We start from the raw sequence: 21,853 nt of genomic DNA, 5'->3' as shown, positions 1-21,853 counted from the left end.
TGCTACCTCTGGTAAGATAACATAATATGTGGGGGAAGACAAATCCAAGCTTTGTTTGACACACATACAAATGTTAGGAAATGTTTGCAAATGTTAAAAGTTTTATGTTTAATTTCTTATCATTTTGAGTTAATAATTAATGAGAAATTTGTCTTTTTATCACAGTTATTAGACTAACACAGATCAGAACTCAATATGAGTTATAAAGCACATAGGTATAAATTACACTAAAAATAAAAAAGTTCCATTTTTTTTCTTCCACGAGCCTGGGTGGCTCATCTTCATATTATGCTTTATCTGGAATATATTCATTCTAGTTGCAAGAGAAATGAGGATATGCTCCAAATACAGAAGCCAAAATTCTAAAGTAACTCAGAAATGCTTTATATGCTGCAAAACTGAAGAAATTGGGAGGTTTCAAATGGAAAAGAGAAGATCATGAAGTATTATGAGAGATCTCATGGCGGGGGGGGAAGCAGACTTCTTTCCTGTGTCTAGGGACCAATAAGATGTTATATAGACCATTCTCTTCCTTGACAATTCCCCACGTTTCTATCATCACATAAAGCTTTGCTGGGGTGCCTTGGTGGCCCACTCAGAAGAACATGCGACTCTTGATCTCAGGGTCGTGAGTGTGAGTTGGGTGTAGATATTACTTAAATAAATAAATAAATGAAAACTAATTTAAAAAAATGCTGGGCTGATACCATCTCCTCTACATAGCTTTATTTATGTCTTCCCTAGAAAAATAAAATACATCAATGTGTATATTATGTTTATAAATATATCTATAAAAACACTTACATTTTATGTTTATGATTTGATATTACTATAATAAATGAATCAGTGAATTTTTCAGGGACAATAGCTGTGCTTTTTCATTAGTTTATTGCAGATAGAGAATAGGTTCTCAATAAATACCTATGGTGGGAGTGATTGAATTGATAAACAAGATTGATTTCTATTTGATACATAATATAAAGTGCTAAGAAGCATAGCAGATAACATTTTAAGTGAATTTTCTATTGCTCTGATGTTGGATGCAAGTTTTTTTACATTGTTGTTCACCATACAGGAAAGATGTGGAAGGAATTCAAATATTTGTACAATAATTGGATTAGTCTTCAGTGTCTATTTTCTAATTTAAAAATTCAATAATTCTCATATCAAAAAACAATAAAATACTTAAGACTTGCCAAATGCAAGTTAAGTATCAAATGATTCTCCAACTTTGCATGTAGAAGATTCCTTACTTATAGTCACATCTATGAATTGGGTCCTCCTGTATATATAGGTGAGGTCTAGTCTTCACCCATATTCATAGACACATTTTACATGTGGTTGATATTAACGGATGCGAAATGTTTAAAAAGATGCCAATCTCTGTGATTCACACCTTTTTATTTTATCTTGGGTTTAAATAAAAATAACCAGAGGCATAGTTTTCCTTTCTTATCTATAATACTAAGTAGCATTGTACAAGAACAAATTTTAATGTTTTTTCTTTTAACAAAGACTTTGAGGAATACCCAAGTAATGCCCCCAAATATTGGAAGTGTAACATTGATGATTTACCAAATTTCAACTATAATATAAGTACTTCAGCTTTTACCTCTGTGTCCTAAAGGCTTATCTGCATTCCTAACCTAAAGGCCTATACCACCATCTCAAGTGCTGAACTCATTATCTTCACCAAGACAGGCTTGTTTTCAAAATACTTCTGCCTTTAGAATATTCTTCTGCCCTTCTTTCCAACCTTGAAATCTTACGGTTTTATCACTTCAGTTTGTTTTAAATATTTCTTGCAGAAATATAAATGATCTATTTCTTTGGAGTCCCTCTTAAACAACTAAACAGTGTCTGTTGATGTTACAGTGCTAAGTAAGACAGGTAATTTCATTAACTTTTCATAATATAGAAACAATCCAGTTATTGAATTTAAACCTAAGTATCTGTTACTTAGATTGCTAATTTCTTGGTCTGCATTTTTTTTTTTTGTTATACATTTTTTGGGTAATAAGATAAAGTTACACAATATAAGGGAAGGTTTAAAAAATCGGTTTATTTGCTTGAACAATGCAAAATACATTGTTATTTGACTAATGATCAACTAAAAATAAAGTTTTCTAAACACCAGCAAAAGGTAAACACATGTTCTACTGGCTTTAAGTAAAAGCATGTATTGAATTTACATGGTTTTTATTTGAAGCAAAACAATTGCATAGGGTCAGAAAATGTAAAGGACTCATGAGATCCCAAAGCCTCTATAAGGATAGATAGAATGATACATTAGAAAAAAGAAAGTGAAGAGGGCGCCTGGGTGGCTCAGTCGGTTGGGTGACTGCCTTTGGCTCAGGTCATGATCCTGGAGTCCCGGGATCGAGTCCCGCATCGGGCTCCCTGCTCAGCAGGGAGTCTGCTTCTCCCTCTGACCCTCCCCCCTCTCATGTGCTCTCTCTCTCAAATAAATAAATAAAATCTTAAAAAAAAAAAAAAGAAAGTGAAGACAAACACAGTGAGGTTGGACTTCAGGCACACCCTGGACATCTTTTCGGTTGTCATATATAGATTGTGCATTTGTATTAGGAACCACCCTGATACACATGAGAGAAGCCAAACCACAGGATTACTAAGGTGTCTTTTGTACCCTACTCGTCATGTATCTGAAATCAAGCTCTGTAATCTATTGTTTAGCAAGATGAAACCCATCAATCTGATATTTTCATTAAGTAATGTAGAAAAGCTAGTAAAGAGATCATTCAGGGGACTTTCAAACTATAAACAGCATATTATAAATTGCTAGCTAAGACATTTTCTTCTAATGTTGGCTAAGGTCAGTACCAGGTATCTTTCAGGCATCTCAGAAATAAGCGTGGTGATATCACATACCAGGTATCATTTAACCCTATTTTTAGGCAAAACTAAATTTATAAGAAGTGGTAAGCTGAGTACTATGACCCATTCAGCCCACATTAATATTTCTTACAGTAGCATCAATGGATTTGTTACTGGAGACCCTGGTAGTAACTTTTTAGGATAAAAATCTTCCTTGGAAATTTTAAGGATAGATAAAATGACAGTTAATTTTCCCAAAGGATTAATTCAAAGCAGAATTAATTCACTGGATTTTGTTGCTGTTATTATTGAAATATATTTTACAAATAACATTGTATAAATTTAAGGTATACAACATGTTGACCTGATACGCTTACTTATTGTAATATGATTGTGGTTGCAGTGATACTTAGCACCTCTATCACATCATAATTATCATTCCTTTTTTTGTGGTTAGATAATTAAGATCTGTTCTCTTAACAGGTTTGGTGATTATAATACAATATTGTTGTCTCCATTGACTATACTGTGCATTAGATCTCCAGGACTTATTTATCTATGAGTTACAAGTTTGTACCCTTAAACATCTCTCCGATTGCCCCACCCCCAACCCCTGGTAACCACCATTTTACTCTCTGTTTTTACAAGTTTAGCTTTTTCAGATTCCACATAGAAATGATATATAGTATTTATATTTCTCCATTTGACTTACTTCACTTTTGGCTTTCATTTTAATCTAAAAATATACTAATTGAAAGACATAGTGATTTGTTTCTATGAACCTTTTAATGGACCTCAAATGTGCAGATCCAGGATAAGCCACTTTACCATTATTATTTAATCTTGACCAAAAAAAGAAAAGAAAAATTTGTTTGTGTTCCAATTTACTGACTGGTTATCTAAGTTTCAGAAAGGGTAACAAATTTGGCAAAAGTCGCAAAGCTATTAAGAAGTGGAGCTTGTATTCAAACCCTCTTCTCAAAATCCGTGCTTATTAGGTTTATCTGTTCTACCATGTGTCTGGCTTATGGGCCCCATGAACATCAAAGGTTTCTCATAAAATTATATTTAATGCTGCATTTTACTATCTTAAAACTTTTTTTTAAAGTTCTCCCTTGATATAAGAAATGCTTTGAGAATTAAGCCAGAAATGCTGCAGAATACTAGAATGCAGTAGAGCAATTCATGCTCCAGATTTTGGTCAAAGGGCTTTGACAAGTCCTGCCACTTACTGTTTCTGTGTCTTTGAACAAAGACACAATGAATGTGAATATTGTTTTTTTTTTTTTGTTTTTAGAATAATTGCCCAATAGTCTGATTATTTCCTCCATCCTATTAGCAATCATTGAAAACAATCAGGTCACTAAAACAAACTCATTCATTTGACAGATGGTCATATATTCTTTTAGTAAGCACATAACCTGAGTATGACTTCTTCTTTTTTATTTGTCTATGAAGGAAGCTAATATCACAAGTATTAAGTCTTCAATGGTTAGCATTGATTTAAGCATATTTGGGAAAAAATACGCAGGACACTTTAAAAAGAAATGCAGGGTTTCTAAAAAAAAATATGAGATATATTATAGAACACCCCAAGCAATGTAAAAACAATTTAAATAATTGCAGGGAGACATGTCGTTCCATTATAAACTAGATTAACAAGGCAAGAAAATCTAAGAGAAGAAAGTACTCTATAATTATTTAACTGGGGAAATGGTATATAAAAATGAAGCTGTCCTGAAGACAAATTACATATATATAATGTATAATATATAATGCATAAATTTATATAAATTTTTAAATATATTTATATGAAATTATACATATATAAAATTGGAAACAGTTATGTGCAGTCTTTATAAAAAGTGATGAATAATCAATCTAGCCTCAATTTTAGCAAGTGGGTCAATACACCCCTCCAAAAAATAAGAAGAAAGCATGGGAAAAGGGAGGAATGAAATATATATTATAAGGAGTAGGAGATTTGGTGTAGAGCCACTTAGGGAATAATTAGTATTCTTTACTGAAATACAAACGGTGTTTCTATTTATTTTACTTCAAAAGAGCATTCATACCTCATGAATGGAATTGTTAATAAGCACTCAAAATTGGAGGGCAGAAGAAATACCCACAGAACCCTACAAAACTTTAAAAAAAAGTAGAGTATGACAGAAACAATATTAGGTTGGGAAATTGTAGGAAGACATTTAATTCAAACTCTAACCCCAAGTATGATATCCATAAAGGGTATGAAAAAAACTAGGTGTACTCTTCCTACACCTTTCTTACCTTTCCCTCTAGGAGCTCTGTCCATCAGGAACAAGCTAAGATTCCAGACTGTCTATACTGTGTCTTAATGGCACCAGACCTCATGCTGCTATTGGCTCAAAGTAACTGAGAATTTACTCAGATGAAGTGACCCATAGCTTTAAATATACAAATAGTCTAAGTTTCTAAATGTCCCAATATCTTCCCACCCCTACCAGCACCTGAGCAAGTGTGATTAGTGTGGTAACAAGAATGGCACAGAACAAGCAAGTGTAGGCAGACTAATTTTCCTAAAAAGGAAAACAGAAATGGGGTCAATGTTTATGATCAATGTTAGATTGAAAATGTGTTCTTTTGAATATTGGAAAAATAAAGCATATTTTTTTTGCTGATAGAAATGATGTGTTAGTAAGGGACAAGAATAACAAGAGAGAAAGGGGAATATTGCTGGAAGATTGGTCAGGGAATGGAAAGGAAGTCTACTGGACATACAAACTTTGATCTCATCTGGGAGCATGGAGTTCTGATCTAGAGCAGCTGGGGAAGAGGAAAGACTGATGATGAAGTTACAGGTGCAGATGTGTGTGTTGCTGGGAGCTATAGGTGTTTTCAGCTGATTGTGTCAATTTTCCCCCCAAAACAAGGCCATGAGATGAAAGTGAAGATGGGGAATATGGTGGAGGATGTTTGAGGAAAGAGGAAAAGATTTGAAATACTCATCGTATTGAATGGTTGGAGGAAGATCAATAATAAATCACTGGGAAAAAAAGGCCAAGGATTTGAAGAGCCAGGGAAGCAGAAGGGTCATCTAGGTACATATGAAAACACCAGGGGCAATGGCAAAAAAAGCAGCATTGGAGAGAGTGACAGCAAATCAAGAGTAAGTGATAAATCAATGACTTAAGAGTTCATGACTCTGGAAGCTCTAGATGATTATAACATGGGGATGTACTGTTTTTAATCGAATGACCAATAACAGGCAAATGGAATATACGATTAGAGGAAATCAGCTTTTTCTCATTGGTAGTCTCATTAGTTGTCCATACTTTGGTGGATTCTACAATTATCCAGTGTCTGACTACAAACTGAATTTTATCAGCCTAATATTGAATGATAAGACTTTGGAGATATATTTTATAATGACCAAATGTAAAGAGATACTGACAAACAAATCATAATGGCATTTAGTTATATTAGAAACCTCTCTGCACACAGAATTAAAGCCTTCTCCAGTTGTGCACACAGTTTCAAGAAGAGGACACCATATGTGTTGAAATGTATAGAACTTATTGTAGTTGCACATTATTTATGTCTTATTCATGTCTGTGTGGCTTAGGGATTTGTAATTTAACAGAAAAAAAAGACAATACAGGGCATATGAAAGCTTTTAATCTAAAGCTATGGATTTAAGACTTTTTTCTCTATTTATTGTATATAAAATATATTTTTCTAATAGTATATATATTTTCAATTTATATTTGTGATCATTTCTTTTCATCTAAAAATAATTATGGTGGATAATATCTTAATTTTAGAGATATTTAAACTGAGAATCACATAGACAGAAGCCAATTAACATATCAGAAACAAAACTGGCCTTTGTTGAAGCAGGGATTCAGACTCCTACATTATCAAGAGGTCATTCTCCTTTTATACATATTCAAACCCTCTGTATCTTTGAAGTCTCACTTCTTGATAAAATCTTCTCCAGAACTCTGCCCATAAATATTTTTAATCTTTTCTGAATGCCTATTGTGTTTACTCTCTTTCCCACACATTCAGGTATGATATAAGAGATAAATAATGAGTTTATGCATTTTCTGTATGTCATCACTTAGTTGGAGTAAATACCTAATTTTCTAATATAGTATTCTCAGTTCAATTACTTGGTTAGATAAATATTGCATCTGTAGCCCAGGTTTTTCTCTGAAAGTACCAATTAAATTTAAGTAGGATGATCATTTATCAGGGAATATGATTTGACTCTTTGTTTTAAAAGATGGTGATTGGTACACCTGGGTAGCTTAGTTGGTTAAAGTCCAACTCTTGATTTCTGCTCAGGTCATGGTTTCTGGGTCCTGAGATGGAGCCCCGCATTGGGCTCCACAGTCTCTCCCCCTGCCCCCTTCCCCCCACTCACGCTCTCTAAATAAATAAATAAATAAATAATAAATAAAATCTAAAAAAAAAATGATAGTTATTGCTTCATGTTGGTGAGTGGATCACTGATCCCAACGATGGCTACCAAAATGTGACTCCATGCAGCTCATATTCACCTGATTTACACAGTGATTCATTAATATCATCAATGTTAAACAAAGTACAATGTTAAAAAGCCATTTCTAGATTTCTTTTCCTAGCTCAAATAATGTAATACTAAATGTTACAGAATAACAGATTGACTGATTAGTCAGTCCTCTCTATGCATATCATTTACCCTAGTTCTGGCCATCTTGTTTTGGTTAGAGTTTACAGACCTTCTAGAAGCTCACAGATTTTTCCAGTGCAAGATCGACTCTCCTGGGAATAAGAAAGGAATGAGAGATTTATTGTAATTTACATACTGTTCTTATAATTGGTCATGAGAATAACTATTTTTATTCTGTCAAATAAGATTTATTTCAAGAAACCTTAGCATCTATAAAAAACAAATCTCAGTAATTGACTACCTTTCTCCCCCCCCCCCAACTAAATGTACAGTTGTAAATTTTCCTAAAGGTCTGAGGATTCTTCTTAAACAGAAGTTTAGAAGGTAATGTAGAAGCTGCTAATTAGTAACAAATGCATTATTTATGGATGCCTAAAAAAATTATTTAAATGACCCTTAAGTTAACAATGTTGCAGAATTAAATTTTAATTGGATACGGTTTCATTGTTTTTGAGATGCAGTGGGGTTTATGTTCATATGCTTTTTTATAGAAAAAATATAAAAATATCTCTCTGACCAAAGTTTCTTTGCATAAGAATGCTTTCTACAGTAAATCTGGCTGTACTTACACAACAGAGCTGTGTTTGTGTGTGTGTGCATGTGTGTGTGCATCTTGCTTTGTCTAGAAAGTACATGTTCAAAATTATATTAAGTAGATTATGTTGGGTGCTCTGTGCCAAATGTCAAAATGGCCAAGGACATTTTGAAGATATATTCACCAAATTGTAGAGGATGTCCTAGGTATACACATATTCAGCATGCTATCCTCCACTATTCTCATCCAGCTGTAATTTTGTAAAATTAGAATTGATCCTACATCCTACAAGTAATGAAGAGAATACAGAATCGATTTGATGATGGAGAAATCTAATCAACAAAGGGAATAATCAAAGTAAATAGGTGAGAAACAAAGAAGCCATCCTAAAGTGAGCAAAGGGCCCATTAATGCTTAGAACTAAAGCTACAACTGTAAAAACTTACAACTGTAAGATTATAGAGATGGAAACGGTGGCATAAAGGAGGAGAGCACTTGTAAATATGCTATTCATTTTTTTCTTTTCTTTTGTCTTTAAGAGTCCATAGATACTATCTTAGGTTGAAATATATCATTAGAGAAATGACCTAATACATTTAAAGTTTTTACTTTATTTCATTTTCTCCTTTCCTTTATATGTTGAAAGGACATTTTGTGCAATGCTATATTTTGTAATAAGGAAATATATAATTGAAGTTCAGCTATTTTTTCAATTTCAGTAAGACTTATTTTTTATTAAATTCAATTTGAAGTCCATACTTTTTGCACAAATTACTATGAGCATGGTTCTGTTAAATTACATCTATATAGTATATTTTAGTATCATTTTGCTTTTTTTTTAAGATTTTTATTTATTTATTTGACAGAGACACAACGAAAGAGGGAACACAAGCAGGGGGAGAGGAAGAGGGAGAAGCAGACTCCCCGCTGAGCAGGGAGCCCGATGCGGGGCTCGATCCCAGGACCCTGGGATCATGACCTGAGCCAAAGGCAGACGCTTAACGACTGAGCCACCCAGGCGCCCCTCATTTTGCTTTTATACATACATACTATCTGGAATGATGTTTATTTTGGGGTTGAAAGATTATGCTATATTTTTGGTTTCTATATTTTATTTATATTGCAAAAGATGTGTATGTGTGAGTGTGGAAGAGGTTTGGCATCCCCATGTTTCAAGTGCTAGGTACAGATTAGGCTTTCCTAAAGGTCAAATTTGTGCTCCTTGCCAGGTCCTCTAAATTGAGAATTGAAAAATGTGATTCTGAACAATACAATGTAAATTGAACTCTGCACTAGGATTTCATTTTTCCCTTGGCAAGAAGGAGATGTTGCCATATATATTCCCAATGTCTTAGTGTTGAGCTTCCAGGGAGCATAGTGCATTTTATTTCATAGCATAGGACAAGTACAATCCTAGATATCTTTAATCACAACACAGAAATATTCTACTATACAATAAGATATTAGATGATGCCTTTTCTAATTTGTTTTGTGGATAGAAGAGATGAATAATTGAAGTAATCTCTGTAAGCCTCAGATACAATAATCAACAGTTAGAGATAATTATGGATCAATTATAGATTCTCCTCTGGGGTGTCCTTAGCATGTTAACTAAACTGTTTCTCCATGTTGTTCTATGTTATCCATAGTACATTCTTTTTTATGTCTAAATAATATTCCATGTGCTTAGATATACCACAACTATTTTATCCATTTACCTGTTGGTGGATTTTGTGTTAGTTCTCCTTTTGGATATTAAAAATAAGGCTGCTATGAACATTCATTTTATTTTTTTTATTATGTTATGTTGGTCACCATATAGTACTTCATTAGTTTTTGATGTCATGTTCCATGATTCATTGTTTGCATATAACACCCAATGCTCCATGCAGTATGTGCCCTCTTTAATACCCATCACCAGGCTAGCCCATCCCCCCACCCCCTCCCCTCTGAAACACTCAGTTGGTTTCCTAGAGTCCATAGTCTCTCAGGAGAACATTCATTTTAAAAGCAGTTTTTGTATGGATATATGCTTTCATTTCTTGCATTTAAATACCTTGGAGTGGAGTAACTGGGTCAGATGGTAGTTATATTTTAACTTTTAAAGAAACTGCCAATGCAATATTACTCAGTAAAAATAGAGAAAAAACTAGTGATGTATATATATACATACACACACACACACACACAATACACATATACAATAACATGTATCAATGTAAACAAAGCAAACACAACTACCAAGAGAACATATTGTATAGTTCCATTTATACGAAACTCTAGAAAATATAAATCTAATCTTTTTTGTTAGAAAAAGCAGATATTTGGTTGCCTGGGCTACTAAAAAGTAAGGATGGATTGGGAAGAGGCTCAACAGAACTTTTTGGGAAATAGCAATATTTTATATTTTTATTGTGGTGAATAGTTATAGTAATATATGTATTTATCAAAAAGTATAAAACTGTATACATAAAATGGATGAAACTTATTTCATATGAATTATACTCCGAGGATGGTAATTCTTTAATGTTGCTTTAAGCTGTGCTTGTATTTATTTCACTTTAGAAATTAGAACTATTCTAGTGTGATTTGCCTCAGTGAAATCGACTCACCTAAATTTACTTTATAATTTTCTGTATATTCTTTAATATAAGAATATTGTAAACATTCTGAAAAATATTATATAATTTTATATTTTCATTTATATAAAGGATATTATAAATATTCAGAATGTTATTATATTCTATAAAATTAAGAATAAGAGAAATATAAAGGTTTTTCTGAGGATTAAATATGTTTGTGAATATAAAGTAGCTAGAACAGATCCTGGCATATCAATTCTATATTTCATGCCAGTATATACGCTTTAGAAAAGTATTACGCTTCCCAATAAGTTTTTTCATGTCAACTGGTGCTTAACTCACATAAGTGCTTCTAATGTAGAATATTTAAGATATAGTGTGAGGTGAAAAGCTGAGGAAATAGTTTTATGACGTTCAAGAAACATTTTACATATGACTATCTGAATATAGGTTCAGATCTGTTACCTGGATGGGATTTAGGTAATAATAGGATTAAGATGCACAAGTATGAACATGCTTACTAAGAATATATAAATATGTTTGTCTTATTTGTTTTTAATTTTAATGCATCAGTTTATTGGTGCCCAGATCACATAAAGGTAAGTGATTAGCAAATATCTTTAAAACTTCATGAATATCTTCTGTAATATCAGAGTAATCTCTTAAAGATGTTGCAAGACACTTGCAAGGCACACACATTAGGACAAAATACATCTTTCAATGGTCTGTGTACAAATAAACTATGTTAGTTGTGGCTACAACCACCATGTGGAATGCCTTGGGACTATATTTAAACTCTTATCCCTGTGTCATTGTCATCCACATAATTACTTTTTTTTGCAGTTTCTTAGTATAAATGCATCTTCACTTTATTGAAGCACAATATTTAAATTATCTTGGCCCATAAGGAAGCTAATGGTTTTGCTTACTCTTTCACCTTACTTCACCCCCTAGTGTACACTTCAGTGTCACTGTTTCCAAATTCATATTCAACAAATCTGTCACTTGGGGAAATTATGGGCTTTGGAGTCATTGAGATGTGAGTTTGGGTTTTTAGGTTTATCAGCACAGTGGCATTTTGACCGTGTCCATTTTTCTTTTCTTTTTCTTACCCCTAAAGATTTTGTTTATTTGTTTGACAGAATGAGAGAGAGCAGAAGCAGGGGGAGCAGCACGCAGAGAGGGAGAAGCAGGTTTCCCACTGAGCAGGGAGCCTGAAGCGGGGCTGGATCCCAGGACCCTGAGATCATGACCTGAGGCGAAGGCAGACACTTAACCAGCTGAGCCACCCAGGCACCCTGCCACCCAGCCACCCAGGCGTCCATTTTTCATCAGCTCTATAGCATTCAGTTTCCTCATTTGTGTGATACAGAATATTATACTTACCTTATGGGATGGTTTTTCAGAGTAAGTGAGATAATACAGGTAAAATACAAAGCGGAGTGCCTGAGATAGATAGTACCCTTTGTCACCACTAACATGACCTCCATTGCTCTTAACTGTTGATGAGAGGTATATATATATACTGGATGTGAGTGTTAGCACATTTACTAGCAAAAATGCATATATGTGCATGGGTGTAAGATGGGTGTGGTCAAAGAGAAGCTTGGCTTTCAATACTGGGGACCTTTAGAATGTATTATTGTCTTGTTCTTTTCTTTCTTCCTTCCTTTCATTCCTTCCTTCCTTCCTTCCTTTCTTCTTTCCTTCCATTCTTTCTTTCTTTCTTGTGGTAAGGAGAGGAAAGACCAACTGGAAATAAAATAAAATCTGAGTTCATACCACAGCATGAGGTAGCTACCACATGGGCCAATGAAACTGTCAAAGAAAAGGAGTTTGGAGGATGTTTCTTCCATTCAGTATTTTGCCTAAGGGTAAGTTTGACTTGGTAATTTAGATATTCATCCTCTGTGTATTCTTGCTGCTATGTACAGGTGACCCTTGAAGAACACAAATTTGAACTCCATGGGTCCACTAATATGAAATTTTTCTCAATAAATACAGTAGAGTACTGTAAATGTATTTTCTCTCCCTTATGATGTTCTCAAGAACATTTTCTTTTCTCTATCTTATTTTATTGTAAGAATACAGTATGTGATACATGTAACATGACAAAATATGTGTTTATCAATATGTTATGGTCTTGGTAAGGCCACCAGTCAGCAGTAGGCTATTAGTAGTTATGTTTTGGGGGAGTCAAATATTATACATGGATTTTTGACTGTGGGGTGTTGGTGACCCTAACCCTTGCATTGTTCAAGGGTCAACTGTAAATTCGTCTAAATTAACTAAGGTTTTTGAAAAAAAAAGCCCTTAAGACAGAAAGCATCAATCACATCAGAATTTAAAATAAATGTTATTTAATCAGTTCAGTAATAACTTTTGACAGATTAGTTCTGGTATCCACTGTATACTTCCTAAAGATATACAGACTCTCAAATGAAATGTCCTGCAATATAAATCTCACGAGAGACAAATAAATTATACTGCTAAATAAACATTGTTTTTTAGGAAATGAGAAGATAAACACAGTTACATTACAACAAATAATTAACCAAACCTGTGTAGACAGCACCGTCTTTTGTAGAACCTTTGAAATTAGGGTTTTGTTTTGCTTTTTAATTGATGCAAAGGTACTCTGAGCCTGGCTGCAATAAATGTGAAGTTCCTGAATCAATGCCCTGCATTGTGCATTCTGTCATGGTTAAGTTAATGGGAGTGTGAGGTTCATTAAGCAAGTGTTAATGATTTTCTTCCTATATAGTCTGACCCTCACTTAGTTACAGTCAAATATTAATATTACCAGACCTGGTCATCTGTCTTATAAATGCATGTCAGTGGTGATAAGGATGATAATATGGATACTGCTGCTCACTTATCTAGGGAAGAAGTCATTCATTCAAAACATTCCAGGTAAGAATGTGTCTCAGGTTTCACATGGAAAATTGAAAAGAAGCACTATAATGCAGAGCTCTCTGAGTACTCTGTAACATGTGTGTATGTGTGTACACAGTCTTATAAACATACACACAAACATATATATTTCTTACTGTAGGTATACATTAATTTTTTACATCATAAAACTAAATATTAATGTAATAAAAAACTTTTTCAAGGTCATTTTTGTGTAAAGGTTGGGTAGGAAAACATTTTCATAGAGTTGTCTGTATGATCATGACTAACTTTTTAAAAAATTTAATCCTCCAGACTTGCCAGGGGTAACTAGTCTGTTCATTTAAAGATATTTCTGTAGTTTGCTTTCTAGGACTTGCAGTTAAATGCCAAAAGACATTTTTAACACTTATTCAGATTAGCTTTTCCTGTTTTATCTATTTTGAGTATCTCTGAATAAAAACATCTGAAAAACAATTTCCAAGTCTTATAACTACATAATTTTGGAGACAGAATTTTATTCCAGGTTTTTTCATAACATTATCTTTGCTTTTACATTAATTGCAAAGACATGGTTCTCACCCTAACAGTTGTGTACTCTTAACAAATTCTATGCTACACTAATAATTATAGCACAAGATCAGTAAAAAAAGAAAAGAAACAGTAATAAACTATTTAGATAAATGCATTGATATATTTTAATATGATCAGTAAGAATCCATAGTATAAATACATTGATATATTTAGATATATAGTGATATATTTTGGGGAGCAAGGATTACTTCTCTTTGAAGAAGAATTGTGGAAATTTTCATAAAGTAGTGAAGGAGGTGGCCATTGAATTGGATCCTGATGGCTATGTGTGAATTGAGCATATGGAAAATAAGGAGATGCCTTTCCTGATAGAGAAAGCATGTAAGCAAATCTATTTGTAACCTGTGATTACATGTAGGAAAAAAAAAAAACACAATGTCATTTTGGTCTAGATGTTAGAAAATAAATTAGTAATTAATTTAAGCTTGTTTAGGATGTTTCCGTAACTTGACTGTCATCCATCCAGAAAAGGGTTAAGTTCTGGGGCAGAAAATAAAGACTGAGGAAGTGGATCTTAACACAAGATCCTTCTTGAAGAAACAACTTTCTCTTCTCCATATGTCGGGGAATTAACTGACTTTAGCTCAGGGTTTCCCAGTTTTCCAGGAGTGGAGACAGAGCCTCTATAGGAAAATAGTTTAGCCAGGTGGGATACAGACTTTAGTAAAATCTTCTTTAGAGCAACAGCCTTTGCTCCATTTTCTGATAATAATTAAGAATAGCCTGCGCCTATGGTTGAAGCAGAGATCACATTCAGACTAGTCTTTGCTCTCCTTGTGCGGGAGTTGGAGAGGCAGTGCCACGAGCGAGGAAGGGATGCCAGTGTTCAGCATCCCATCTGCCTCACAGTGGTTGTTCTCAGGAGCCGAAGTCATGAGAGGACAAGTCAGGGAGGCAAAGCAATAAGCCATTTGCAGGACCATTCTAAAATTGTGTTTTAGAAACAGTGAGTATGGAACTTAATTTCTATCCGTAGAATCAGTAGAGGAGTTGGGACCTCATGCCATCCAAGTTTAAGTTAGACAAATAGACCAAATATTGGAAATCATATTCAACCAATGGGGAGAACTTCAGCTTTTTCTAGAGTCACCTTCTTCTCACTTCACTTGCTGTTGTGAGATATACCATTTTCTCCCTTTCTGATCATACCTTTAAAAAATGTGTATAAAAATTCTCCATTACAAAACTCCCCAGACCATTTATACATGAAGAGTCACTATGAATTTTAAAGAAGGGAGTATGACATAGAGGATCCCACTATCTTATTTGAACACAGAAGCTATCTGTGGAAATTGTATTTGCTTAGAACATATTTTGGGCAACACAACCAATTCAAGAATAAGGCTCTTTGAATGGTAAATAGGTTTTTACAGCTTCTTATCTAAGGTTCTCTCTCCAACTCTAATAATACAATTACAGGTTTTATAAAATTATTTCTACTCCCAATACTTCTGTTTTCACTTCCCTCCTAAAAAAGAAGTGTTATTGTATGCGTATAATATTACTTCCAGATTTAAGTCTGAAATTCAATGTGTAGACTTGATCTGTATGTATCCACTTTATCAATTTGCAAATATTATAGAGCATCTGTGATTCAGCATGGGGCAATTTTTTATGTGAAGATATTAAGATTTCTCCATTACTGCTGAATGCTGTGCTCTAATTCTCACCAAAATTTTTACAGCCCTACATGTATTGACGGGAGGGCATCAAAGTTCAATAGCCCAAGAGTCACAATTCAATCAGTTAAATAAAACCAGGAAGGGATTAAACTATGACAATTAGACCATAAATGTCAGATTAATTCACCTTCACTTTAATATTTCAGGCATTAAATATTTTAAGAAGTGATTTTTCTTATAGACTGAATGTAGAATTGGATAATGGAAATTGGCTTATGAAAAGGGGAACATTTATTCTCAGGCATGTACCAATGCTAGTTTTATATACTACTGAGGCTTTATGAACTTTTCTGAAATCCACATTACCATCTGGAACTTACTTTATGAGTTCCACTTTAAGAACTTCAAATAGTTTTGTAAGAAACCTAAAAGGAAAACAAAACAAAACAATAACAACAATAGAAACTTCTTTATAGGCTTTTTTCCTTGGGTAGTTAATAGGTAGTGCTGGCAAGTTAGCTCACTAATTTAAGAGCTGATGCTTGTGAATCAGTGTCATTGGTTCTTCCAATTAGTTGTGTTGCTCCTCTGGACACAAACCTCCCTGATAACCTTCATCAGGCATCCTGAACACTTCTAACCTTGGTAGCAAGAGGCCATAACTAAGTGAGCCATGAGAACCCAACACAATCCATGGTGTTATTTACGAACAAGTAAGAATGCATGCCCCGCTAACCCTGAGGAAAGAATATCATTCTTATACAGGAAAGATGGAATATTTTAAAGCTGAGTTGGGACACTGATTGTTCAGAAAATGGCACAACTTGTAATTTCTTGTCCAAAACGGAAGTATCATACAGGTTTTAGTTCAGGGTGACTCATAAAAAATTTGAAAATCAGAGAAAGGATCTATAAATGTAGAACCATTACCCACTTGTAGAGGAACTAGGAAAAATGTAACTGAAAGTTTTGGTAAAACAGAAGTATTTTTTTCTGCAAGTATGTTCTTATAGCTTTATTAGTAACCACATTATGTTGTTTATAATCCAACAGAAATTTATATTAACAAAATTTGAAGTTTAAACATAAAGCATCATTTGAAAGTATGAGACAAAACATGTTTATTATTTGTGTTTTATAATTTGAACATAACTTTTTTCATCACAATTGGGCATTCGGTCAAGAATTATAGGATAGATTTTCTATTCCATTCTATTGATCTATGTGTCTATTTTTGTGCCAGTACTGGACTGTTTTGATTACTATAGCTTTGTAATATAACTTGAAATCCAGAATTGTGATGACTCCAGCTTTGCTTTCTTTTTCAAGGTTGCTTTGGCTATTTGAGGTCTTTTGTGGCTCCATACAAATTTTAGGATTGTTTGTTCTAGTTCTGTTGGTATTTTGATGGGGATTGCATTAAATGTGCAGATTTTTGGGGTAGTGTAGACATTTTATCAATAGTTGTTCTTCCAATACATGAACATGCAATGTCTTTCCATTTCTTTGTGTCATCTTCAGTTTCTTTCATCAGTGTTTTATAGTTTTCAGAGTACAAACATGTTTGCAAATATATATGCATATATGTAATATACATGTGTGTATATATATATTTCCTTTTAATCCATACAAAAATAATACATTCAGATAGAAAAATAGGCAAAATAAATGAATAGGCAGCTCTTATGAAGGAAATATCACCCGCCCAAAAAAGGGACAGTATTTTAATTAAAAAAATTATCAGAGAAATCAGAGAAATGCAAATTAAAACAGATATACCATTTCACTGGTAAAAAAATTAAATCCTTGGGACGCGTGGCTGGCTCAGTCATTAAGTGTCTGCCTTTGGCTCAGGTCATGATCCCAGGGTCCTGGGGTCGAGCCCCACATCGGGCTCCCTGCTCAGCGGGAAGCCTGCTTCTCCCTCGCCCACTCTCCCTGCTTGTGTTCCCCCTCTCTCTGTCTCTCTCTCTGTCAAATAAATAAATAAAATCTTTAAAAAAAAATTAAATCCTACAATACACACTGTTGACAAACTTATGGGAAATAAAAACTCTCACATTTTCTTTTGGTAACCATATGAATTGCTAAAGCAGCTTTGAATAACAAAATATAATTACTAATTAAATAGCAGTCTAGTCAAGATAAAAATGCACATAGAATGCCTCCCATCAATTCTACTCTAAAATATACTCTCTGTAGGAATTCATTAAAATTTGACCAACGACTTGCAGATCCTGCGCCCGAGGAGACCCACGCAGCTGTCTTCTTCCCGCGACTCTCCCAGCGGGTTCTCTCTGGGCACAATGGCAACTCTTAAGGAAAAACTGATTGCACCAGTTGCAGAAGAAGAGGCAACCGTCCCAAACAATAGGATCACTGTGGTGGGTGTTGGATAAGTTGGTATGGCGTGTGCCATCAGCATTCTGGGAACGTCTCTGGATGAGAAATGATGGATCTGCAACATGGGAGCTTATTTCTTCAGATACCTAAAATTGTGGCAGATAAAGATTACTCTGTGACTGCCAATTCTAAGATTGTGGTGGTGACTGCGGGAGTCCGCCAGCAGGAAGGAGAGAGCCGGCTCAATCTGGTGCAGAGGAATGTTAATGTCTTCAAATTCATTATTCCGCAGATAGTCAAGTACAGTCCTGATTGTATCATAATTGTGGTTTCCAACTCAGTGGATATTCTCACATATGTTACCTGGAAACTAAGTGGACTACCCAAGCACCGTGTAATTGGAGGTGGCTGTAATCTGGATTCTGCTAGATTTCACTATTTTATGGCTGAAAAACTTGGCATTCATCCCAGCAGCTGCCATGGATGGATTTTGGGAGAACATGGTGATTCAGCTGTGGCTGTGTGGAGTGGAGTGAATGTGACAGGTGTTTCTCTTCAGGAACTGAATCCAGAAATGGGAACAGACAACTACAGTGAAAATTGGAAGGAAGTACCTAAGATGGTTGTGGAAAGTGCCTACGAAGTCATCAAGCTAAAAGGATATACCAACTGGACTATTGGATTAAGTGTGGCTGATCTCATTGAATCCATGTTGAAAAATCCATCCAGGATTCATCCAGTGTCAACAATGGTGAAGGGGATGTATGGCATTGAGAACGAAGTCTTCCTGAGCCTTCCATGTATCCTGAAAGCTCAGGGCTTAACCAGTGTGATCAACCAGAAGCTGAAGGATGATGAGGTTGCCCAGCTCAAGAAAAGTGCAGATACCTTGTGGGACATCCAGAAAGACCTAAAAGATCTGTGACTTCTGGCTTCTAGGCTGTTGAAATTTAAAACTATGATGTGATTAACTGTGAGCCTTTAGTTTTTCATCCATATACAGGATCACAGTTTGCTTTTATCTTCCTAAATATGTGAATCTGGGCTCACAAAATCAAAGCCCATGCTTGGTTTAATGCTTGCAATATGAGCCCTTGAACAAATAAAATTAACTATTGCAGTGTGAAAAAAAAATGTGACCAAGGAGATGTTTACACAGATTTTTATTGTTGTAATGTTAATAATAGCAATTGTTTTAAAAAACCATAGATGTCAATAAACAGGTGATAAAGCATCCATAAAAAATGATGCAAAAAATTAATGTATATATATATATATGAATATATATTTTTAAATTTTGAGTTAAAAAACAAGTTTTGGAATCATATACAAAGGAGACTATTCACATTATATTCTAAAAGATAAAAACATACTGTTATGCTATATACTCTATATATTTATATAATATTCACATGACTTTTAGAAAACATATAAAGATATGATCGTTATGAACCTTGAGGTTAGAGAAAAAGGAATAAGATCAGGAAGAGATATATTCTGGATTCAACTTTATAATGTTATCCCTTAAATTTGGGATCTTACAGAGATATGGGAAAATATGAACCTAACTATATAAAATTATATGAAAGTTAATTGAATAAATGAATATTCAAATATATGGAACATGCAGATACCTTGATCACATAATTGTGTTTTATCAATAATATCCAACTTTCATTTCATAGGGATGTGGTGGGAAATAAGTGTATTGCATTGAAAGAAAGCATGTGAGGATTAGAAACAGTGCTTTGAATCTCCAGACTATTATCCCTCTTCCTACTGCAGCAAGTGGGAAATTACGTGTATGTAAGAACTGGATAATTGCATTTGTGATCTCTGATTACTGGAACCAGGGCCAGAGATACTCCTTCAGTGAGGCCGTATCTATAATGAAATCACTAATTGAATCTTCTACATATACCTCTCTGCCTCAAATATGAAACATGTATTAAGAGGCTTCTAATAATACTTGAACAGCCAGAGAAAATCAAATATGGCAAAGACACTCATATTTTAAACAATTTGAATGCTGTTGTTCTAACGTTGGATAATAAGGAACATTTCCTTTTCTCCTTTATCAAAGTAATTTACTTAGTACTCATTAGTATAATTTTCTTTAAAGTTTTTTCTCTTATTTTAATAACAATATTTCTAACAGTTCTTTTCTCAGGAAGTCATATTTAGCATACATATTTTCTAAAAGCAGCCCATGAGACAGGAATGCAGGTGGTTTTTATGGGAAGTGATTTTAGGAAGGACAAGTGATGATCAGGGTGAATGTGACAGGAAAGGAGATTATACCATAAAGGATAAGGTACTACTTAGGAGGTTACCACTGTGGGCAACTGGAACTTAATCCCATTAGGAGTCCTCTGAGGAGACAGATAAAATACATCCCAATATTAGCCAACCAAGGAATGCTAAAGCGGGTGTATTTATTTGGGATTCCAGTGCTTGTTGCTTGTTTCCACGGCATTAATTTTTCATCAAGTCAAAGTATCTGTGTGCACTGAGCAAATTCTCATGGCACCAGAGAAAGACCTTGGCCTAAAGAGCAGCTGAGAGACTTGAATGCTTGAGATAGGAAACTGTGAGCAAGCAAAGCAACTGTTCACCAGAACTCAGGTGTGCCGAGGGGAATGGAGTGGGGCATCAGCTGTCAATACCAGCCTCTCATATATCCTCATACCTATCCCTTAAATTTTCCTGTTTTCCAGACTTACCCAATCTCCACACTTTGAACTTCTTTACCTCTCTTCCATTTATTAAAGATTTTCCGAATGACCTCAGTAAAGTACATAATAAGGGGACACAAAGAAATTTGGAGGACACTGGATTTTTTTCCCTGCAGTAGATCCTCTTCATTGCTTTAACACCACTAAAGTTGGGAGTCACATTATGGTTTTTTGTCTTGAAAATCCCCACTGAGCAAAGTGATATTCAAGAGTTGACAGGACAAGAAACAATAAGGATGGAGAGATGTAAAGCACTCCCATGGATCACAGCCAAGAGGCTAATAATATGAAATGTTGAGTTGCATACCCACTGTGTGCCATAAATTAAAATCTTTACTGTGGATTTAAAGATACTGTTTTTTCTGCTTCACAGATGACTCTGATGTTCTTCCTAATGCTTTCTCCCTAACTTACTGCACTCAAGGCCAACCAGCTTCCTTGTTGTTTCTCAAGCATATCAAAAATGCTTCTGCTTCTATACTTGCCTTTTTTTCCCTACACCTGGAAATCTGCAAGAACTTTCCAAGACTCCTTCCAGTTTGTGCACATTATTCAGAATATTGCTTGAAAAAATCACCTTTTCAGGGAAATCTTCTTGATTCTATCATTAAAATAACACCTCTGAGATGACTCCAAATCCCCTTTACCCTCATTTATTTTTCTCTACACATAGACAAGCTAACAAATACATACTTTTTTTGTACCACTTATTATCTGTGTCACCCACCTTGAATGTTTAAGCTACTTCTCCTACTTCTCAGGAAAGACGTCGCCTTTTTATTTGCTCTTGTATCCCAGGTAGTTAGTATCTTAAACATAGGTACTTAATACATATTTGTGAATAAATAAACATAGCATTTCCTAATCGGTCCCTTGTTTGTATTAATATATACCACCAGTGTGTTTCATCTTCCCCTATGGAGGGTCTGTTTAATTTGTCTTTATCCCCAAGACATAATATAGACTCTGGTTCATGTCATTATTCAGTTTTGAATGCATTAGTCAAAACCCTAAAAAGG

The 21,853-nt window shown here is 34.4% G+C and overlaps 1 pseudogene; it reads left to right on the top strand.

Moving 5' to 3' along the window:
• The first annotated feature begins 18,043 nt into the window (after window positions 1-18,043).
• LOC118007426 lies at window positions 18,044-19,233 on the top strand (annotated as a pseudogene).
• The last annotated feature ends 2,620 nt before the right edge of the window (window positions 19,234-21,853 follow it).

Source organism: Mirounga leonina, unplaced genomic scaffold (assembly GCF_011800145.1).
Source record: "Mirounga leonina isolate KUSES-001 unplaced genomic scaffold, KU_Mleo_1.0 Mir_125, whole genome shotgun sequence".
NCBI lineage: Eukaryota > Metazoa > Chordata > Mammalia > Carnivora > Phocidae > Mirounga > Mirounga leonina.
This window is presented reverse-complemented; position numbering and strand designations above follow the sequence as displayed.